The sequence below is a fragment of the Hylobates moloch genome, unplaced genomic scaffold, assembly GCF_009828535.3.
Source record: "Hylobates moloch isolate HMO894 unplaced genomic scaffold, HMol_V3 SCAFFOLD_8, whole genome shotgun sequence".
Taxonomy (NCBI): domain Eukaryota; kingdom Metazoa; phylum Chordata; class Mammalia; order Primates; family Hylobatidae; genus Hylobates; species Hylobates moloch.
This window is the reverse complement of record NW_026652283.1, coordinates 3736100-3758829: the sequence shown is the minus strand read 5'-3', so window position 1 is coordinate 3758829 and position 22730 is coordinate 3736100. Positions and strand designations below refer to the sequence as shown.

The 22730-nt window shown below is 46.8% G+C and overlaps 1 protein-coding gene across 1 annotated transcript in view; it reads left to right on the top strand.

Moving 5' to 3' along the window:
- CRACR2A (calcium release activated channel regulator 2A) overlaps positions 1–22730 on the top strand; it is a 137068-nt gene that overhangs the window by 745 nt on the left and 113593 nt on the right. The window contains exon 2 of the mRNA XM_032158998.2: positions 18982–19253. The gene's annotated coding sequence lies outside the window, so the exon portion shown is untranslated. The remainder of the gene's footprint in view (positions 1–18981; positions 19254–22730) is intronic.

The following is a 22730-nucleotide window of genomic DNA, read 5'->3' as shown; positions in this document are numbered from 1 at the left end:
TGTGTCTGTGCACCCATGCATGCACGGGATGCAGCGAATGTACCCTGCCACGTGGGAGAGCCCTCTGAGTTCATTTATCTGTTTACACAGAGTGCTTGGGAACCTGCCCTGTTTGGCTGTGTGGAGCACACCAGGAGTCTCAAAGGAATTCATTCTGTGTGACTCAAGAGGACAGAAAGGGCCAATCCGTGGGAGTCCCCAGGGTGGTCAGAGGGTCAGGAAGAAGAACCTAACTCATGAGGTGATGGGTTCCTTGTCTGTGGAAGAAAACAGCATGTACTGAAGAGTCTTTTTCTCAAGGATGTGGGCATAGGGATATAAAATCAGGGCAGCTTGCTCCACATGGAATCAGCATTTTTGTTGGAGGGTCCAGGGTTCATGCCCCTTTTCAGGTGAAATTAACATGCACAACCTCACGGTTTAGTATTTGCCCATAAGAGCTACTTTATGCACAGTTTTTGAGTGATAAGTGAGAGGCTTCATGTAAGGCTTCCGAGGTCCTGTCACCTCTCAGTTCTATACTATAAAGCGTGTAGAGGGAGTTTGGAGGAGGGAAGTTACTTCTGGAAGGAGTGACTCGCAGAGGGCATCCTGGATGTGGCACTGAGGCCGGGCCTTGAATAGGAGGCTGGGTCTGGGCATCTTGGGGAAGGACGGCTGAGCAAAGCCATGAAGGTGGGTTGCACCTGAGGAGCAAGGAATAATGTAGTGGACAATCCGGTGAGGAGTGCTGCCTGGGAGAGATGGCAGAGGCTTGGAGTGTTACGGGTCTAGAAACTTCATTATTAAGCCGAGGGATATTTCGATGGTTTCTAAGAAGGGAAGTGATGTACCTGGAACTGGGTTCAGAAGAACATGTCATCTGCAGCTGGGTATGGGATGTGCTGCAGTGGAGGAAGCTTTGGGAAGAGAACCTGGGAAGAAGCCCATTGCAGTGACCATGAGGGGTTGAACAGGGCTGGTGGGAGTGGACAGGAAGGGGCTAAAAGGCTTGGGGGTGGGGGAAAAGTCATCTGCTATGTGCCAGGCCTGTGGTAGGAGATTTTCACGTTTAGTCTCGTTTAATCCTCCTGACAACCTCATGAGGAGATTGCTATGATTGTTCCATATTGTAGAGGAGGAAACTGAGAGAGAGGTTAAGTGGTTTATCCAAGGTCATACAGAAAACAAGTGGTGGGATGGAGATTTTAACCCAGAGAACAATGAAGTAGATGCAATCTGGTAACTGAATAAATGTCAGGGACTAGAGCAGAAGAGACCAAGATGATGGCGATTTGGGTTTCAGAGTTGGAGTGGCTGGTGATGCCACTGACAGAGATGGAACCCCAGGTGTGGGGGGTGATTGGAGATGCGTCAGGCTGTGGTGAGCCTGCAGAAGGCAGGCCCCAGCACTGGGGCAGTGGCTGCAGTAGCCATCCATTCTGCCTTGGGGCTCCTTGTCACAGTGGTTTGCTGAACCTGTTGTGGGGAGGGAGAGTTGAATCTGCAGGCTGCCTGGGTACTGGCAATGCAGCTGAGAGAAGCTAGGCTGGGGGAGAACTAGTGAGGGATTCCTCAGGGACTGGCTAATCACCCACTGAGTTCACATCACTCTCTTGCTTTTCTTCCACACAAAATAGTGTCTATTCTGTTGCAATGCACAGAGGACTCAGGCACTTGCCATGATACCTTAGGTGAGAATTAGTTCAGATTTTATATTTTCCAAGGCCCTGTTTCCCTCGTATGTTTCCCCTACAGAAGAGCTAAAAGATGCAATTGCCAAATATTGCAGAATATTGCAGAATTCAGGATCCTAAGAGCAGGTCCAGGGCCTCTTACAATGTCATAGAATCACGGTGTTCTAGACACAAGTCTGCCCTATTTTATGGATGGAGAAACTGAGTCTTTGCGAAATCATGGTCCTTTGTTAGCTGTTAGTGGCAGAAATGGGCCCAGGCCTTTGGGCTCCAGAGGTTTTGCTTTCTCCACTGACACACAGGGAGGCCGCTGTCTTGCAGAGGAGCCTCCAGGGTTTCCTATAAAAATAGCCCTGGAAGCCAGGTGTGGTGGCTCACACCTGTAATCCCAGCACTTTGGAGGCCGAGGCGGGTGGATCACCTGAGGTCAGAAGTTCGAGACCAGCCTGGTCAACATGGCAAAACCTCATTTCTACTAAAAATACAAAAATTAACTGGGCATGGTGGCAGGCACCTGTAATCCCAGCTATTCAGGAGGCCAAGCAGGAAAATTGGTTGAACCCGGGAGGCGGAGGTTGCAGTGAGCTGGGATTGCGCCGTTGCACTCCAGCCTGAGTGACAAGAGCGATACTCCGTTTCAAAAATAAAAAATAAAAAATAAAAAAATAGCCCTGGGGACAGTTTTATAGACAGGTCTAGCATTCAATGGACCATTTCAAACTGGTACACTTTTTGTTCCTACCAACACAACACACACACACACACACACACACAAAGAAACAACAACAACAACAACAACAACTAAAACCGGCACATTGTTCCACTCATCCATCTATTGGTCATGGCTTTGCCTTTTCAAATTGCTTCCTTTCCTCTGAGAGAAATTTGATAAGGCACAGTTTAGTTAGAGCCATAAGGGGTTCCGTCCAGGTGCAGGGTCAGGGGGAGGTCCCAATAAAGCCAGATGGTGCCTGTGTGCACCAGCAGAATCCTAAGGCACGGACAGGGAAGCAGGAAAGCAGAGGATGGCTGTAAGGATCAAGGAAGGAGGAGAGACAAGGGGCAGAGAAAAAGGGAAAGGGGAAAAGCTGAGTTTGTGGGGCAGACACCTCAGTGGCATCAGCAGAGCCTACTTTGGGGACCTGCATTTTGGGAACCTGGCTCCCCAGTACTCAGAGGCAGCATGAGGTAGGGAGATAACCAGGTGGACATGAAGAAGCCAAAGGGAGTCACTCTTATAATACATCATCCAACCTTGGGCACTGCCGGGAGTGAAAGAGGGAATATTCATAGCAATGCTGGGACCACAAGCATAGCCAGGATGTCCCAGGCAAACTGGTCACCTTCACAACAGCAATACACAGAAAGTGCCAGGCATGGCCCAAGGGCTGTCCATGTATTCCCTTATGGAAGCCTCACTACAACCCAATTGGCTAGGCACTGCCATCATGCCCATTTTATAGAAAAGTTAGCTGAGGAAGAGAGAGGCACAGTATCATGTCTACAGTCACACAGCCAATACACGGTAGAGGCAGGATTTGAACTCAGGCAGCTTGGCTATTTCAGAGGCTGCACTGTAAGCGTTATGCTCCATTGGCTCTCTACTCACCAACAGCATCCACACACATACCCCCTTCCCCTCACACGACTCAGCAGAGGGACCTTTGGGGGTCTATTTCCCCTCACAGCTGCTCCAACTGGTCAAGTTAGCATGACGTCATCCGGATGACAAACAAATTTGCAGTCAGGCTGAGGCGAGGGGGAGGACAACTCTCAGCCTCTACAGGCTCCACACCTTGCACGCAGCGCTGAGTCTTGGTCTCAGGTCTTGGAGTTCTCAGTCATCCTTGCCTTGTAACTGCTCTGCCCTTTCCCTGGAGGCTGAGTTAGATACAGGAAGGACCTCTTGAAGTTCAATGTTAAGGACGGGTTCCTCTAGGATCTCATCTGCCTGGGGCAACTAGAGGGTGCCACCCTGTGATGACAAAGTTGTCTCCAGGGCCTCTTCCATCTTGAGGGCTATAGAATTTTCTTTTGTGACAGATTCTTCAGGAGACAAAACACACCTCCTTGTAGGTGTGTTTTGGCTCCCAGCCCCGGCTTTCTCAGAATGCCAGCGGGACACTTTCTTCCCTTGTCTGTTTGTTGACACATCCCAGATGGGGCTGGCCAAGGGAGGCACTTATAGGGCAGCAGGCTCTATGGTGGGTGGAGTCTGACTCTGGGTGATGCTCCAGGTGTTTCTAGAAGATGCAGGGAGGTAGGAGCAGGCAAGCTTCCCCTTGTGATTCAGATTCCAAGGGCCTCTGTCCCTACCCCATCTGTGCTGAAGATCCCTTATTCACACAATACAGCTGCTCTGCCTGGGGGTGGAAAAATGTGAGGCTGGGCCTGAGAACTTGTGGGAAAGTGGAAACGGTGTTTTACTGAAGCAAGTTCCAGCAGTGAGGTTGGATAGGCTTAACACCCAGCCCTGTGCTTGTAGTGTACCCCGGAGCCTGTGGACCTCTGTGCCCTTTGGGCTTAGTTAGAGGAAAGGTGAGAAGGGCAAGACGTAGCACACGTGCTACAGGTGCACCAGGACAAGCTGGAACCAGCGGGTGTGGCTGCCCTCCTCCTGGAACCTGCATTCGTGTTTCTGGCCAGACAGCTTCCTTTACTCCCTTTTTAACTCACAGCAGCACCAGGGGACGTGGGAGGTTGGCTACAATGACCCAATTACCAGTGCAGACAAGAGGAAAATCTTCTATTACCTGGGCGATTGGTTTATTTTCACTTTATTTACTTTAAAGACTGCTCAGCATTGAGCTCCGGGATTTGTATTCCATCAGAGTTCTCTTGGTAAATGGATGGAGCTTTGCCACATTGTCCACTGCACATAACCATATACCTTCACCCACTGGGATAGAGGGTTGGATTGGTGCTGATGCGGGAGGGAGGCCAATTTCCTGCAGCCCCACCTTGACCAAAGACGGAACTCCAGGGACCCTCTTTCCACTGCACCTCAGGGTTGATGCACAGGAATATACCAGGCATGGCTGAGAGTTTGGCATAAATGAACTCATCTTTGTAACAGTTTTATGAAATAGGCACTGTTATCATCATTCCCCCTATTTTATAGATGAGGTAGATGGCTTCCTCATCTGTTTCAAGAGGCTGAGTAACTTTTCAAAGGATCACACAGCTGATAAGAGGCTGAGCTGGGATTTGAACCCAGGCAATCTGGTTCTAGGGCCAAGTCCTCAAGCATTCCACAGCCTGCCGCCTCTGAATGCTTAGTGTAGAGCCTGGGTTCTGACTCTAACCAGTCATGTGTCTTTAGGATTAGCCCTTTCAACCTGAGTTTCTTTTGTCTTCATTGAAGTTGAGAATACAGGAGTTACCTGTTGATCCATGTCAGGTGAATTAAGGGATGTGAGGAAGCACATGGTCCACGCACACGTGACCCCATGGGTCATGGTGACATTACCTGTGTCGAGAGCTTGTGGTCGAGTTCCATGCTAAGGGTGTACTCCTCCCGTTGTTGGTCCTTCTCAACTAACTTGTTGAGATATACTTCTTCCCTTGTTGGTCCTTCACAGCTTGTTGTTGTGCTTGTCCTAGACTGAAATTCTCCAGGAGGCAGAGGCAGAGTCTCTCACCTAATTAGCTTGCATGCATGCTAAGTGCCTGCTGTGCCAGCAAAGGGTCCTACAGGGTCTAAGGAGAGAGGGGTGGTCTGTGCAGCAGGCATGCACAGTCCCTTTGGGGGGATGTCTTTGTCCTGGCAGACAGAACAAAATATCACAGACTGGGTGGCTTGGACAACCAAAATTTATTTTCTCACAGTTCTGGAGGCTGGAAGTCTAAGATCATGGTGCCAGTTTGGTGGGTGAAGTTTCTCTCCTTGGCTTGCAGAAAGCCACTTTCTTTTTGTGTCCTCACATGGCAGGGAGAGGGAGAAAATGGGAGAGGAAGAAGGGAGAGGGAGGGCAGAGGAGAAGGGCAAGGGAGAGAGAGGAGAGAGAGATAGGGAGAGAGAGAGAGAGAGAGGGAGAGAGGGAGGGAGAGAGAGAGAGAGCTGGCTCTCTGGTGTCTCTTCTTATAAGGGCGCTAATCCCATCATGAGGGCCCCACCCTCATGACTTCATCTAAACCTAATCACCTCCTAAAGGCCTCACCTCCAAATACCATCACATTGGGGGTTAGGGCTTCAACATATGAATTGTTGGGGGGACATAATTTGGCTCATAGCAGGAGATGATATAAAAAGTAACCAATGATGTTAGTGTTTACAGGCAAGTGAGTGAAGTATATTTCTCATGGCTTTAGAGAGGAGGTAGGATTTGAGCTTCACCTAGAAGTATAGCCCAGGCTGGGAAGCACTTACAGCGCAGGGCCCTCGGGCACAGGACAGCCTTTCACCCCCTCGGCAGGGCCATGCCCTTCTGAAGACATGAATGGGGTTAGGGAGGTCGGGAGAAGGGGGATGAGAGACACTTGCCAGAGAGACACCTCCTGCCTTCAGCCAGGTTTTGTTTTCCTGTGGGGAATGAGATGGTTTGTCAAATATTCTATTTTTCTTTTTTCTTTTCTTCTTTCTTTTCTTTTCTTTTCTTTTCTCTTTTCTCTTCTCTTCTCTTCTTTTCTCTTCTCTTCTCCCCTCCCCTCCCCTTCCCTCCTCCCCTCCCCACCCCTCCCCCCCCCCCCCCTCCCCCCCCCTCCCCTCCTCTCCTCTCCTCTCCTCTCCCCTTTTTTCTCCTTTTCTCTTCTCTTTTCTTTCTTTTTTGAGACGGAGTTTTGCTCTTGTTGCCCAGGCTGGAGTGCAATGGTGCGATCTCGGCTCACTGCAACCACTGCCTCCCGGGTTCAAGCGATTCTCCTGCCTCAGCCTCCTGAGTAGCTGGGATTACAGGCATGCGCCACCACGCCTGGCTAATTTTTGTATTTTTAGTAGAGACGGGGTTTCTCCATGTTGGCCAGGCTGGTCTCAAACTCCTGACCTCAAATGATCCACCTGCCTTGGCCTCCCAAAGTGCTGGGATTATAGGTGTAAACCACCATGGCCGGCCCAAAGCTACTATTTCTTAACCTGAGCGGGGCTGAAATTTTAGAGGCTTTCTTCCCAAGGCAAGTTTTCTGAGCAAGACAGCAGCAGCGCCACCACCCCCAGAGGAGGACACAGTGGGAGTGAGGGCAGGAGAAGTTCTTGGAAGTTCGTTTCTGTGGGTAGTGTCATCTGAATCATGGTCAGAAATTGCCATTGGGGAGATACTATGAGGAATAACACATTGTTCAGCAGAAGAACCTCTAGATCTTTCAGTGGTGCCATGGCCTGCGGTGGCTTTTTGGTTTTCGGGTTTTCTGGGAGTTTGGATTAAATAGACACCCCAGATACAGATCATCCACAGGACGGAGATCTTGACTCACAGGGCCTTTGGTGTGGCATCCAGGTGCATGGACACTGCCTTCCCTACGGAATCCCACAGAGGGAAGGCCATCTAACTCTTCTCTATGTTATTTTTATTGTACTGTCTTCAGTGGGCAGAGAGTTGAGGTTTAAGGTTTTTTGTTTGTTTTTGGATCTTCACTGTTTCATTGTGATAAAATATACATAACATAAAATGTATCATTTTAACCATTTTAAGTGTACTGCGCAGTGGCAGTAAGTATTCACATTGCTAATTGTTTCATCTTCTCAAACTGATGGAGTTTGAGAAGGTTTGGTTTTAACTGTGGCTCCAGGAAATCATACAGTGATACCGTCTCAGTTTCCTCTCTGCACAATGGCCTCACCATCAGGTGTCCTGTCAACTTGGGTAATCTTTCTGCTGCTGTTACTCTCTTATTCCTTTCTGTTTGTTTGGGTTTAAAAAAAAATTATCTGCTTCAATCAAAAGCGCTTCTGTGAGACTGCCCTCCTGTGGGCTAAGTACTTTGTACAGAACCTTGTATATTTCTCCCCAGGGTCCTATAAGGTAGTATGCTCACCCACCCTTTCCAGATGAGGAAACTGAGCACCACGGATGTAAGTAACATACCCAAGGTGGCGTAATTTCAGAGCTGGGACTCGATTCTGGATTCTCTGATTCCTCCTGCTTCATCTAGACAGGGGGGTCATTGTACAGAGTCAAGCACAGCTTCCCTGCCTGGGCACGTTAGTGTCTACTCGAGAAGGTTTCTAGAATCTGCACGGATCTGGGTTTGTATTATGTGAACCATGTTCCATTAGGATTCTTCAATGGGGCCTTTAGCCAAAAAGGATTCACTTAAAAATAGCTTCATGACATACCACAGATAAACTGCTAATGGAATTTACCAAACTGTTAAATTAAGCTTTTCAACTAATTACACACATACTATAAAAGTGTGAGTTTAGCTTTGACCGTGGATTCCTCCCAAGGCGGAGAATTGGTGCACGTTCTCTGGCTAGCAGGGGTTTGGTCACCGTCTCAGCTCCCGTTCTTGGTCATGATCTGTTTTGCTTTTCGGTCCCCTCTTGGTATCTCACCACAGCTTGATTCCGCGTTTACTCAGGACACAGTTTGTTCCTAGGCTGTAGTTGTCCTGGCCACAAATACTACAGAGTGTATTTGCTATTTCCCCAGCGAGCATTCTTTCTGGCATCTGACACATCTTCTGTGATGTGTCCTCTGTCACATTTCCTATTGCTCGTCGTTATCCTCCCCATGGACTGCAAGCCCCTACTGTGTGTCTCAGAACTCAGATTTTTGGGTTGAACTTTCTTTGGGGCACAGGGTTCTGATGTGGCTTAACTCTGGGAATGAAGTCAGCTGGGGAAAGAGCAAGGCATTCAACAAACCTCTGCGTGGGCCGCATGCTTCATAATAAGATAATTTGTCAAATGCCTGCCATGTGCCAGGCATTTTCTGATATAGGTCTTACCATGTCCTTTTTACAGTTGAGGAAACTGAGGCTCAGAGAGGTTCAACAACTTGTGCGGGTTCACACCAGATACCTAGTCCTGGTATAGACACCTGCACCATGGACACCTCCCCCAGGCTGTTGATCCCCCTGTGCCTGACTGGCTTCCTACAAAGGGCCGACCCTTTGGGTTGCAGGGTCTGCTTCATAACAGAGCTCTCTCCACACGCCTGTAAAATGGGAGCCAGAAGTCGCCGACGCCATACCAGGTGAGCTGCCTCAGGCACAGGCCATCCAGAAATATAGGGATGGAAAAGGCCAGTTTAAAAGTCTGATATAGTACTGCTTTTTAATGAATGCAATTTTAGTGCATTGAACTGCAGCTTGAACCCGAACCAGAGACACAAAAAGGAACTGCCAGGTAAAATGAGTGTCAATGAAAAAAGAAAAGTTACTCGGCTTCCATTACGTAGTCACACATCGCACACTAAACGTATTTTTAAAACATGTACAAGCCCTATTTACAGAAGTTTGAAATAGAATGAAAAGTTCTAATTTGTACTCAATAGCAGTTAGATTATAACACACACCACATCTGAATTTTCTGACACTTCAGGGGTTACACTGTAGTGATTTAATGCCAATAAAACAAAAAACAAAATGGATTAATATGTACTTGTTGAACACCTACTGTACGAAGTGCTTTGTACTAGGAAAAAGAAAAAGGGACACAATATTTCTTTTGACCAGACACAAGTGCAGAGAGAGCTGACCTCCCCAGATAGCATGTATAACTTTTGCCAAGGAGATGGGACAGAATGAATGTGCTCTGAAACGAAACTGGGCCTTGGAGAGGGCTTAGCCAAGTAGGTGGGAACTGAGCTTTGTCTTCAAAGATGGTAGAATTCAGCAGGTAAGTGGTGGCAGGAAGTCCTGGGAGGACTGTTCCATGAGTGTCCTTCTGTCCATCTTATAGACAGTGTCTGGGGGTCATTCTTATGGAAATTAAACCAGTGACGTTCCGGCCAGGCTGTAGAATGTGCCTACCAGTATTTGTAAGGGTCACACTCTCCTCCTGCTGGCCTTCACTGACGAGTTTATAATCTAGGAGGAAGTGAGATTTCTCCCAGCAGGGAGCCAGGATTCAATTCTGGACTTTTTGATCCTTCCTCCTTCGTCTAGACAGGGATGTTGTCAAATAGAACCTAGCACAGCTGGCCCTGCCTCTGCATGTGCTCTGGAAGGTTTCTAGAATCAGCACGGATTTGGGCACATATGACGTGGACTGTGTCCCATTAGGATGGAGATGGCATTCGGAACCCTGTAGAAGGTGCCGGAGAGCTACAGAGTGGAAGAAGATGGGATCACCCTCAGAGACTCACCCTCTCCTTATCTGGTTATCCACCAGGAAAAAGCCAAGCAAAACAGAATGAGCGATGCCCAGATGGTAACTCTTTCACCAACAGGCCCACTATTGAATTCTTTCCTGCCTGCTGCCTGATTTCTTTTCAGTCCTGGTTATAGAGCCAAAGGCAGCTGTTCACGATTTAGCCATGTCCTAGGCCTGGGTAACGGTGGTTAGTCCAGCCCTCCCTGTCCCAACCTCACATGTGCATTCAACCCCAGCAGCCACACAGTCTCTGTCTGCAACCTGTGAAATGGCTGGGCTGTCTCAGAGGCGCCTTGGAGAGAAATGTTAACTAGCAGAGTGACAGTCACGGGTGACTGTCTTGCCCCCACTGAGAGGACACATGTGCCCACTTCATTGCTGCAGGCAGTTAGCCTGTGAACTCCAGGCTGATTGGGCCTAATTGGAGCTCTCGAGGGTGCGTTTTCTTTTTGTGGAGTAAGATGTAAGTTGAGTGACTAAGCCGTGTCTCCCATCCTCCTGCCCTGTCCCATTCTGAATGCAAATGCCAATGTGATGTGACTCCTAATGCTGTTCCTTTAGGACCTGGTCCACAGAAGCTGGAAGCGGGCAGACAGGAAAGTCAGAAAGCTCAGATGGGGAAGCTGTGCCAGGCAGCAGCATCGGGTGTGAGGGAGGAAGAGCGTGTTTTATGTTCAGCTTCACCACTCGCTCTCTGTGGGCCTCAGTTGCCTCATCTATAAAAGAGCTGCCCTTCGTGTTCCTTAGGGAATTTATAAGGATGGAATTAAACAGTGAAAATATGAAAGTCCTTTGTGAACATAAAGCCTTTTAAATTGAGGTTGCTTATTTTTGTGCAGCAAAGTATTTTCCATTCGTTCATCAGTTTGGCCGAAATTAACCTTTGCTTCTTATTATAATAGATCCGTTTAGCGTTGGCTCAGTCATCAGTGATTTTTATCAAACAGGTGAACTGCACAATTCAGTTAGGTGATTGAGGCTCAGCTGGTGCCCCATAGTCCAGAGCTCTCCAGCCTGTCACATCAAGACCCTCAGGAGGAAGTAGGAAGGGGTCCAGGCTGACTGGGACCCTCGGAAGTCTGGGCTATGTTTCCAACCAAAACAGCGTGGAGATGCTTCTGAAACAGAGTGGGAACTAAAGCCTACAGAAAGTGGAAAATGGGAAAAAGAGGCTTTGTTACTTTTAAGAAAGTCATTCTGGGTGTGTCCTGCTATCTGGAGCTTCTGCCCTCCCTTTGCAAATATTTGCCTAGGGATGTAGAGGGTGGAGGCAACCACGGAGAAAAAAGGAAGAAGGAGGGTGGGTGTTCTTGAGTACATATGTGTGGTGAGACAGCTGTCAACTCAACTTGGTGTAAATTCAAGTCACCTCTCACGGAGAGCCTACCATGTGCAAACCTCTGCACTACAAGCTAGTACAATTATTATTTTCCTTAACTTAAAGGTGAGGAAACTGAGGCTTATAAAGTAGCTAAGCAACTTGCTCGAGGTCACATGGCTAGTTAATGTAAAACCAGAATTCAAATCCAGGCACTTGACTGCAGAGCACTCAATAACCGTAATGGGTTAAATTATGTACACGGAGATGATCTTTCTGTTGATGAAGGTGTTTGCAATTCACACAGCAACCCACAGACTCTGCTTTCAAATGTGTATAGCAACGCAGTAAGCTATTAGTACTGAGTGTTATACACTTGGCTAAGCATATTAAATAAAATTATGACTGTGGAGGCACTTAGTACATTGCAAAATGCTCTACAAATATGATATAATTATTGCCTCATAAATAAGAGGGGTTAAGTGGCTTGCCCAAGGACATGTAAGTTGCAAATGCCAAGTAAGGACGCCACCCCAGGACGCAGAACTTAGAACTTCAGGATCAGTGCTTTTTGTTTCCTTGACACTATCAAGGAAAGATTCACTCTGACTTTATCTGTTTCCCCTGAAGTGTTGCCAAATAAAAATTGGGCAGAGACTCTAAAGAAGAATAAGCTAACTTTTCTTAGCTACCTTTTATTAACTTCGGCTTTCCTCTCCTTTTTCATTCCCTAATCAAACTGAGAGTAGGGTCATGGAAGAAGCTGAGGGGTTCTCCAGCATGGGGATTGGGGTAGCAGAAGCTGCAGAGGGATCATTTGTGTGTCCCCAACTCCTAGTTGAAAGGAGAGCCCTGGACAAGGATGTGAGGAAAGAGGATGGGCAGGATATGTCGTTTTGCACCACAGATGGACCAGCATCTATTTCATAACCTCATAACAACGTGACCACAAATTATTTTAAAATTGTGAGTTCATCTAGAATCTGGGGTATATCCCTGGGGCTTGTGTGTATGCATGCAATTTTTTTTTTTTTTTTTTTTGAGACGGAGTCTTGCTCTGTCGCCAGGCTGGAGTGCTGTGGCGCAATCTCAGCTCACTGCAACCTCCGACTCCCTAGTTCAAGCGATTCTCCTGCTTCAGCCTCCTGAGTAGCTGGGATTACAGGTACGCACCTCCATGCCCGGCTAATTTTTGTATTTGTAGTAGAGACAGCGTTTCACCATGTTGACCAGGCTGGTCGCAAACTCCTGACCTCGTGATCCGCCCACCTCGGTCTCCCAAAGTGCTGGGATTATAGGCATGAGCCACTGTGCCCAGCCAATATTTGTTAAATAAAGAAATCATGAATATTTTGTTCAAAAGATCTTAGGCTTGATACTGGAAAGATGAAAATAACTGCTGAACACCAGTTCATATTTGTACAATTTGAAACAGTGCCAGAATTTTATCTTAGAACTGAAGCAAAGGGACTCATTCTTTGTTGCTAGCAATATCTTATTTTTAAAATGTATTCATTAATTTTAAAAGGGATAAGAAATTAACATTTATTTTACACCTTCCAGATACAGAAGCTATGCTGGGAGCATTCGTAGGTATTTGCTCATTTATTCCTGAAAACAATGATCGTATAAGTGACACTGTTAGATAAATTTTTAAGATGAAGAAATCAAGACCTCTAGAGATTAAGTAATTTGATTCAAGTTTCTCAGATAGCAAGAGATGGCAGCAAGATACCAGTATAAGCATGCCTGACTACCAATCTGTAATTTTTTCAACAACACACTGAGAAAATCCATTTTCAGCTTCTTTGTTTTTCATTTCTTCCTTAATCTCAGATCTTTCACCTAGATTCTGTCTGTTTCTGTTTGATGTCCATCTTTTAAAATTTTCATTTTCAGTGAGAGTCTCCATGTGGCCGATTCCCAGGTTTTTTTTGTCAGATAACATCTTTATTTCTCTTGTTCTTAAAGGATATCTTTTAAAGTATAGAATTCTCAGAAGACAGTCACCTGCTTCTAGCATGTTGAAGGTATTTTACCACTGCCTTCTGTCTTGTTCGTCACTGATGAGAAATAACCCGTTAATCCCTTGAAGGTAATTTCTCTTTTCTTTGTGCTGCTTTTAAGACACCTCTTTGTCTTTGGTGGTCTAAAGCCTCACTGAGATGTGTCTGCTTATGGATTTCTTTTTATTTATTCTTCTTGGAATTCTTGAATATGTGTCTTGGTATCTTTCATCACTTTAGAAAATTCTTAGTCATTACCTGTTTAAATATTCTCTTCCTTCTCCTTCTGAAACTCCAGACAGATGTATGTTAGACTCTTTTTCATGTCTCTTAAGTTCTCTTTCATATTTTCAGTGTCTTTGTCTTTTTGTGCTGCATTTTGGTTAATTTATTATTGACCCAGCTTCCAGTTTACTGTCTCTTTCTCAAACTGTATCTAATCTGCTCTTAAGTCTATCCACAGTTTGAAATTTCAATTATTATTATTTTTTATTTCTAAACATTCTCTTTGGTTCATTCTTCAAAACTTCTTGGTTATTCCTCATGACTTTTTGTCTCCTGCACATAATCTTCAAGCTTGGCTTTAATTTCTTTGAATACATTACAGTCATTTTTAGGTCAGTATCTGGATATATATTATCTAAAGAAGCCCCTGGCCCATGAATTCCTTCCTTTCTTGTCAGTCCATCAGTGCTTTTGGAAATTAAAAAAAAATTATATAAGACTTTTTAGTAGTTTCTAGTGGCAAGGTCCATCTAGGTGCTTAGCCTGCCATAATGATGAAAATAGAAATCTAGCATGTTGTTGGAAAATTGACAAAATTAGGAGAGGGGGAAACTGGTCAGATGGAGATTGGCATTAGGAGCCTAGAATTGCCCACATGTACTGAATGCACTTTATGAATGCCCTGGAGAGTGCATAGGGTGTTGTGATGAGAAGCCACTTGCCATGGGGCTTGGCCAGCCTGGCACCCCACCCCACAGGACATGACACCAGAAGGAGTGTCACCAAACAAAGTGAGGAGATTTTCAGGAGGCCTGTTTAGAAGACATCATTTTATCAATGAGAGGCTCCTTTAGGAGAGGAAGGCTTGGTGGGACTTGTCCTCTAGTTCTGATCTGAGCCCTACAAAAGCCAGTAGGACTTGATGCCTTGGAATTCAAAGGATATGTGTTCTTCCATCCCAGTGGCCTTGTGGGAGTATCCAAGAATAGATGCAGAGGGGACCACAGAGTCCATGCTGGCCTCAATTGCTCCTTCCCCCCACTTACTACATCCCATTGACCACCCAGTCCTCTTGATTCCACCTCTAAATAGCTCTAGAATCTCTTCACGTGTGCCTACTTCTGCTGCCATCGCCTTGGTCCAAGATGTTGCCATCTCTTGCCTGGGCTGTAATGATTCCCCCAACCAGCCTCCATGTATCCACTCCATATCCCTCCTCTTCCAATTTCATTCCCCACAAGCAGCCAAAGTCATCTTTTTAAAAATGCAAATCAGATCATGTCTCTCCCAACCTTTTAGATTTTAACTTTAATGATTTCCTCTGGCTTGTTGGGATAAAGTCCCAAATCTCTAACCTGGCCCATCGAGTCCTACTCTTCAGCCTCATCTCCTACCACTCTCTTCCACATTAGGATTGTTCTAGCCACCCTGGTTTCCTTCCATTTCTTGAACACACAAAAAGCTTGTTCTACCTGAGGCTATTTATGCCCGCTGTCCTCCTTAACATGCTTCCCACTCACCTTTCCTTGGGTTGCTCCTATTCACCCTGTGGACCCAACATAAATGTAATTTCCTTTCAACTTCTGTGTTGGTCTTGTTGCTTTCGGTTCCCTATAGCAAGCCCTCTGTATGTCTTCATCAGAGCACTTACCCCAATTGTGATCCTGTAATCATTGTTGTGATTTCTGTCCACTTTCTCCCCTCTCCACTACCTGGTAAGGGCTGAGTTCATCACCCTATCCCAGCACAAAGCACAAAGCCTGGCCCATGGTAGCTGTTGCTTATTGGAGAATGCATCTGTGAATGAATGTGGCTTCTGCTTCCATCCCTCCACTGGGACTGCTATTACTGAGTTCACCCATGGCCTCCTCATTGATAAGTCCAGGGTTTCTTCTCTGGAATGTCTGACATGTCTACAACATTTGAACCTGCTGTCAACCTCTAGTTCTTTAAACGTTCTCCATCTTTTCTCATCCTTTGGTTTTGAGACAACATTATCTCCTTTGCTTTCTCTCTAAGCACTGCTTCTGAGCCTCCTTGGCTGACGTGCTCTTAGTGTCCCTTAAATGTTAGTGTCCTGCCTGATTCTAGCCCTCAGCTTTTTCCTGCTCCCTCTGCACAGTCTGTGAGCAGCCTTAATTATGTCTGTGGCTTCAACCCTCATGTATTTCAACTGGCGAATCCCACACCTATATGTCTAGCCCTGGCCCCACTCCTGCGCACCAGATCTTTTTCTCACTGCGTCCTAAATGCCCCACCCCGACGTCCCATGAAACCTCAAGCTGAACATTTCCAAGTGGAACTAATTCTCTTCCTTGATGAACTTGTTCTTCCTGTAGAATTTCCAATCTGGCCAAATAATGTCACCCATCTACCTAACCTCGGAAGCTAGATGTCATGGAGTCATCCTAGATACCTCTGCCAGCTCAGTACCCATGTTCAGCTGTCATCACACTCTGTCTCTTGAATCTGTCCCTATCCCTCCTCTCTCTGCACTGCCACTGCCTTAGTGCAGCCCCTGCTGTACTTGTTGGGGTCATAGCATCAGACTCTTACCTGGGCCCCCTCCTTCCATCTTCTTCCCCATCTAGTCTATTACTAGCACTCATGCCAGAGATCTTGTCACAGAGAACAAAGCCCAATCAAGCCACCTCCCTGCCTCACGCCACACCTTTCTCCCTCATGCCCATACAGTAAAGCCCATCGTCCTGATGGGCTTCTTCACTGCTTACTTGTCTTTCCCTCTGGCTTTTGCTTCTCTTTGCAGCATTCATGGTCCTCTGAGCATGCCATCCCTTCTCAGTACAGGCTTATAGTGTCAAGCAGGGTTCTCAAACATCAGAATCACAAGGAAGGCCTGCTGTGAAAACATGGCATGCTGGGCCTTCCCTGCAGAGGTTCTAACTCTGTGGGTCTGAGATGAGGCCCAAGATCTGAATTGGTAACAAGTTTCCAGGGCCTACGGGGGCATCTCTCCTGGCGGCCACTGTGAGAACCACCAGTGTAGCCTATAAAGCATGCGAACCTCAGAGCTCCACTGCCTGGGTCCAAGTCCTGCCTCTGCTACCCACTTCCTGTATCACTTAACCTCTGCATGCCTCAGTTTACTTATCCATAAAATGGGGCTAATCCTTGGACTACCTTACAGGCTTTGGAGGAGGATTAAATGGGTTAATACCCAGAAAACTTTCAAACACTGCCTGGGTCATGGTAAGTGTCAGGAACTGTTAGTTGCCACCATTGTTGGTTGTTATTTGTATTGTTACTTACATACTTGGTTGTGAATGTCTGCCTGCCTCTATTTATTGCTTGCAGTTTTCTCGTCTCCCTTCAAGAATTCATTTCTTTTCTGAGGAGTGTTTTGCTAACACTCTCTCAGCCCCAGGTCTCCCTGCACCCTTCTTTGTGCCCACACAGGCCTGCGTGCACCCTGTCCTAGCATTTGCCTCCCTGCACTCACCTCCTTTCTAGAAGTGGGGCTCATTTGCTGTATCTCCGCAAGGCTTCATTTTCTTCTAGCTTTATTGAGGTGTAACTGAAAGATAAAATTCTATAAATTTAAGATGTACAACCTGATGATTTGATATATGTGTGTATTATGAAATGATACCCCAATCAAGTTGGTTAACATAGAATTCAAAGAGAAAAAATTTTTTATAAAGTTAGTTAATACATTCATCACCCCACCTAGTTACCATTTTTGTGTATGTGGTAGGAGCATTTAAAATCTACCCTCTTAGCAAATTCCAAGTATACAATACAGTATTAAGTCATCATGCTGTACATTAGATCTCTAGAACTCACCCGCTTATCCACATTATAACCGCAATTTTGTACCCTTGGACCAACATTTCCCCTCTCTCCCCACCTACAGCCCCTGGCAACCACCATTCTACTCTGTTTCTCTCAGTTCAATTGTTTTAGATTCCACATATAAGTGAGATCATACATTTGCCTTTCTCTCTCTGGCTTACCTCACTTAGCATAATGCTCTCAAGGTTCGAGGTTCACCCTGTTGTCGCAAATGGTTTCCTTCTTTCTATGGGTAAATTATATTCTATTATGTATATGCACACACACACACACACACACACACACACACACACCCCACAGTTTTTTTATCCATTCATCTGTTGATGGACACTTGGGTTGTTTCCATGTCTTGGTGATTGTGAATACTGCTGCCGTGAACACGGGAGTGCGGAGATGACTCTGAGCTACTGATCGTGTTTCCTTTGGACGTATACCTAGACGTGGGATTGTTGGATCATGTGGTAGTTCTATTTTTAGTTTTCTGAGGAACTTCCATGCCATTTTCAGTGTTTAGTCCCTGACTTCAATTTTGAGTCCCAGGAGCCCAGCAAAGTGTCTGGTACATCAGTGGGGGTAAAAAATGTTTCTTAATTAAATGATGGAATTGGCATATGTTGCAGAATTTATTGAAAATACAGGCTGGGCGGGGTGGCTCACACCTGTAATCCCAGCACTTTAGGAGGCCGAGGCGGGCGGATCACGAGGTCAGGAGATCGAGACCATCCTGGCTAACACGGTGAAACCCTGTCTCTACTAAAAATATTACAAAAAAAAAAAAAAAAAAATTAGCCGGGTGTTGTGGCGGGCGGGAGGCTGAGGCAGGAGAATGGCGTGAACCTGGGAGGTGGAGCTTGCAGTGAGCAGAGATCACGCCACTGCACTCCAGCCTGGGTGACAGAACGAAACTCTGTCTCAAAAAAAGAAAAGAAAATATGGCAAAATGTGTCCAGTCTAGGAAAAGGACTGAATACCAAGAAAAGGTGGAGAGAAAAGTGTGTGTGTGTGTGTGTGTGTGTGTGTTTGTGTGTCCTGAAAGTTTGGGAATGTTGTGGTTAGGATAGTGGGATTGGATTCAAGAATGTGGTCTTGTGGTCTCAGGAACATCTCAGTGCACATGACCTCGGATAATCTTAGCTATGAGTAGCAAAAACCCACAACTCGATGGATTTAAACAAGGATATTTATTGCATGTGTAATAAGAAGTCTGGAGGAAGGGTGACATTGGTGTTGTCTGATCCAGTGGTCAACGACGTCATCAAGGGCCCGGATTCATTCTTTCTGTTCTGCCTCAGGCTTCCTCCTCATGGTCACAAAGTGGCTGCAGAAGTTCTAGTCAACACATTAGATGGCACAGCATCCAGCAGAGGAAAAGAACCAGGAAAACACTTCCCCGAGCACCCCAGCAGGGCTCCTCTCAAGTCTTAACAACCAGAGATGGAGTAGAGTCCACCCCAACCTACCCACTGGCAAGGAGCTTGCATTGTTTTGGCTGGATGAGGCCTCTGAGCTGGGGAGGAGGTCACTGTCCCGAGTGCACAGAACTGGAGTTCTGCTAGAAAGGAGGGAAGGATAAATGGATGCTGCTTCAGCAAGCCACAGTGTCTGCCTCAAAGCCCAACCCAGAGAATCTAAAATGAATTGCTTGACGTCAAAGTGAGGAACCCTTTCCTCTCTCTGTTCTACCCACAGGTCATGCCCTGACCACAGCTGCCCTTCAGGAGGCTGGCACGGAGCCACCTGGGGCCATTGGGCTGTTTGTCAAGGGTGGGGCGGCAACAACTTGCCACTCTTCCTCCATAAGCCCAGCCAGAGCCTCCACTGGGCACTTAGCACAAAAAAAAAAACCCTGCAGGAGCCAGATCTAGAGCGCTGGAATTCAACAGGAGTGCCAGGAGAATTCAACACAGGTGTGCTGCCCCCTCTCCTGCCAGGCGTGTGGCTGCACAGGAGTCTTGCTGATGGTAAGAATCGGAGTTCCTGGATGCAGGGGGTACTGGGAGCAGCCGCCTGTGAGAAGGCTGGCCAAACAAACAAATGTTCTGAATGAGGATAAGAAAACAGCATTTCTGCTGAGGGTCTCTGATTTTCTGTAGCCTGCCCCTGGCTTGAAAGCTGTCAGCTCAACAAAGTGGACTCTCAAACTACCTGGATTTCATGTTTTTTGCTTGTCAGATTCATTGAGAGCTGCAGAATAGGCTCAACATCCCGCAGGGTCTGCTTCTCTGACTGGGACAAAAGTGCTCATAAGAAACTGATAGGAGTGGCTTCACTGGGGGTGGCAGACAATTCTGGCCAGGAGTGGGTGTCCACAGTGGGCAGAAGTGTGGGCTCCATGCCAGAGGCAGTGGCGACAGCTTCTAGAAATTGTCTAATAGCCTGACATCCTAAAGAATGTCCCGAAGAGCTGGAAAAGCAGTTCTTCCAGACACATGCAGGGAGCAGCGAAATGAGATGCAGTAGAAGGTTGAATCCAGCTGGGAGCACAGTGCAATTTAGTTAAGAGTGACTTCTGTGGCATCTGCTGGTCGTGGGTGAGGGCTGGGGGAAGATAATACTAATTTGGCCATTATTACCTGTGTCTTTCTTGAATCTTCAATCAGATTGTCAACTCCTTGAGGGTAGTAATGGAATATTTTATTTCTTTTGCATTCTTCACAAGGTTGGGTGCTCAGCCATTGTTTATTGGTTGAGTATTTGATGCATTCCGACACAATAAACTTGACCAGGCCAGGTCCTGGAATCATCATTCATGGGAGCAGTGTTGTCACCAGTATCTGTTGGGCACGTGCTGAGAAGGAGCTGTGGCAGGTACTTCTGCCACCTGAGTTGGCCTGAGGTTGCTGAGTGTATGAGTTTCCTAGGGCTGCCTTAACAAAGTGCCACCAACTGGGTGATTAACAGAAATGTCAGGTCTCCCAGTTCTAGAGGCTAGAGGTTTGCAACCAAGGCGTCAGCAGGGCCTGACCCCTGTGTGGTATATAGGAGGCCCCTCCTTGCCTCACCCTGGCTTCTGACGGTTCGCCGGCTGACTTTGGTCTTCCTTGGCTTGCAGCTGCGTCACTCCAATCCCTGCCTTTCTCATCAATGGCATTCTCCCTGTGTGTGTGTGTTTCCAAATTTTCCCATTTTTATAGGGGCATCAGCCATATTAGGAACCACCCCACTCCAGTATGACCTCATCTTAACTCATTACATCTTCAGCAACCCCGTTTCCAAAGAAGGTCACATTCTGAGGTACTGGGGTTAGGACTTCAGTGTGGAGATCACAGTTCAAGCTGCAGTACTAAGTGAGCTCATTCACAGTGACAAGACCAGGGACATACGAAGGGCCGGGGTGAATATGAATGGTGTTCGTGGTGCTGCCTGAAAGTGACTGGCAGTAGTGTCAGCAGGGGTGCATGTCCTCTGTTCTCAGCATTCCCTAGGGAGGTGTGCTGAGCTGGGGCCCAGCTGGACACATTGGATGCTGTGCCCCAGAGGAGGAACTGTACCCACCTATCGCTCTCCTTTGTATGGTACAAGTGGGACAGAGACTTGACGGGGGGAACACACCGCTGGGGTTCCAGGCAGCCTTAACAGTCGAGGAATGCCAGGAAATTCTATCTGCCCAGCACCTGGTGACCTTGGAGCTCCTCAGTTTCCTGGGAAGTTGAGTTTTGGAGCAGTCTCTTCCAGAGAGGCTGGGAGTGCATCACTTTCCCCCTAGAGGCGGCGGAGGCTGCTGGGCCCAACGAGCTTATTGCCAGGCAATGCAGAGAGAGTTCCAGACACCAGATACTGAACAACCTACTTGTCTCCAAACCTAGTAAAGCTTGGACCCAATGCTGCCAACTTTTCTGCCTCTCCAGTTTTGGAGCCCTTAATGTGAAGGTGCAACCCAGAAGCCTGCAGGCTGTTCGTAGCCTGTAGATGTGTTTTCTTCCCAGTAGCTGGTGTACACAGTGTTTTTGTATTATTTTTCAAATAAGCAATACATTTGTGTGGTTCAAAAATTAAAGCACTATAGAAAGGTATTTGGTGAAATCTTATCCCTGCCTCCATTGGCCAGTCCTGCCCTGCCCCTCCCCTGTAACCACTTTTATTAGTTTCCTATACAACCTTCCAGGATTTCTTTTTGCAGATAAAAGTCAGTACAAATATATATCTGCCTCATCCCTCTACTTCTTATATAATTATAGGAGACTCTATGCACTATTTTTAACCTTGCCTTTTTCACTCAATTTATCTTGGTGATCTTTCCCTATCAGTATGTGGAGAGCTTCCTCATTCTTTTTTTTTTACAGGGGCGTAGTATCCCATTGTATGGATTTACCATAATTTAGCAATCCCCTACTGATGAACACAGGTTGTTTTTAGTCATTTGCTGTTAATATTACAAGAAACACTGCACGGAATAAACCTGCCATTTCATGTTGACCCTGAACGTGTGTAACATTTAAAAATTCTGAAAAACCTTTGAATAATCAACAGAACTGGAAACACTCGGTTCTAGTATGTGGACAACTGGTTGGGTTGGGTAGCAGCTGTCCTTTTAAAGAGACCTCCCTGCCCGCCTCTGGCATCTTCCCCGCCACCTCTTGCTGACCCTCTTGCGTTCAGCCTGGGCATTGACTGCCATCTAGCAACATTGTGCTGTTTCTCTCATAGAGTATTAAGGAGGAAGGGAAATCACTCATGTACTCATGTCTCTTCAAGGCAGAAACTGAAAACCAAGGAGGCTGTCTTTTTCCAGCAGAGGGAGGAGGGCAGACTCGATATGAAAGCGATTCTGCTTCATCGGCCCCTGACCACTCGGCCCATTTCTGTTACTCTTCTGTATGCTTGAGATTGCAGCCCCTGCCTTGCTACGTCCAGGCTTTCATCTCAGGAGCTGAAAAGTGGAAGGGAAAGAACTCTGCTCTCTTCTTGCTTTTGCGCACTGTCTGAGTAACTGCGTAGAGACCAGCAATAAAAATGAAATATAAGACAGTCAGAAGTGTTGTTCCATTACATGGATTGTCTCAGCAGACCCCCCAAGGCAGTGGTAGCACTAGCTCCCTTTTCCAGACAAGGAAACAGTAGCAGAGTGAAGTGGCTTCACCAAGACTCATAACTCATACACGGAAGAACTAGGATCAGAACCCAGGTTTTTCTGTCACTAGAACCTGACATTTTAGCCAATCTATCACGCTGCTTCCAAAGTGTTTTTTTTTTTTCTTGAGACGGAGTCTCACTCTGTCACCCAGGCTGGAATGCAGTGATGAAATCTCGGCTCACTGCAACCTCTGCCTCCCGGGTTCAGGTGATTCTCCTGCCTCAGCCTCCCGAGTAGCTGGGACTACAGGTGCACACCACCATATCCAGCTAATTTTTGTAGTTTTAGTAGAGATGGGGTTTCACCATGTTGGCCAGGATGGTCTCAATCTCTTGACCTCGTGACCTGCCTGCCTCGTCCTCCC